General features: G+C 36.9%; 1 protein-coding gene across 1 annotated transcript in view; it reads right to left on the bottom strand.

The window, feature by feature from the left end:
- The window catches only part of ZFAND3 (zinc finger, AN1-type domain 3), a 178,243-nt gene that overhangs the window by 93,584 nt on the left and 84,326 nt on the right, over positions 1-333 (bottom strand). The window lies entirely within an intron of this gene.

The following is a 333-nucleotide window of genomic DNA, read 5'->3' as shown; positions in this document are numbered from 1 at the left end:
TCTGGGCAGAGATAAGCTGTTTCCTTTATCTACATTAAAACACATACACCTTTCACCTAGCAGCTAATGCCTTTCAATTAATTGTATTATCAACATCAACTAATGCATGGGCAGCCTGGATTGCGGGAAAATTTTTATCAAGACGTGGTTATCTAAGCACTTACCTCTAAAATGGTGATAGGTTGGTGGTTATAACGCTTGTTAAATAAGCACCATCACACTTTGAGAAACAAAAGTCTGAACTGTGACATAGTCTAAATTCTTCCTGGAGACGAGTGAATACTGGGTCAACTTAAAGGAAAATGTAAGATGTTATACTGACTTAAGGATGAA

The sequence above is a fragment of the Bison bison genome, unplaced genomic scaffold (genome assembly GCF_000754665.1).
Source record: "Bison bison bison isolate TAMUID 2011002044 unplaced genomic scaffold, Bison_UMD1.0 scf7180017864270, whole genome shotgun sequence".
In the NCBI taxonomy this organism is placed as follows: domain Eukaryota; kingdom Metazoa; phylum Chordata; class Mammalia; order Artiodactyla; family Bovidae; genus Bison; species Bison bison.
The sequence above is the reverse complement of the archived record's forward strand: the minus strand, read 5'-3'. Positions and strand labels throughout refer to the sequence as shown.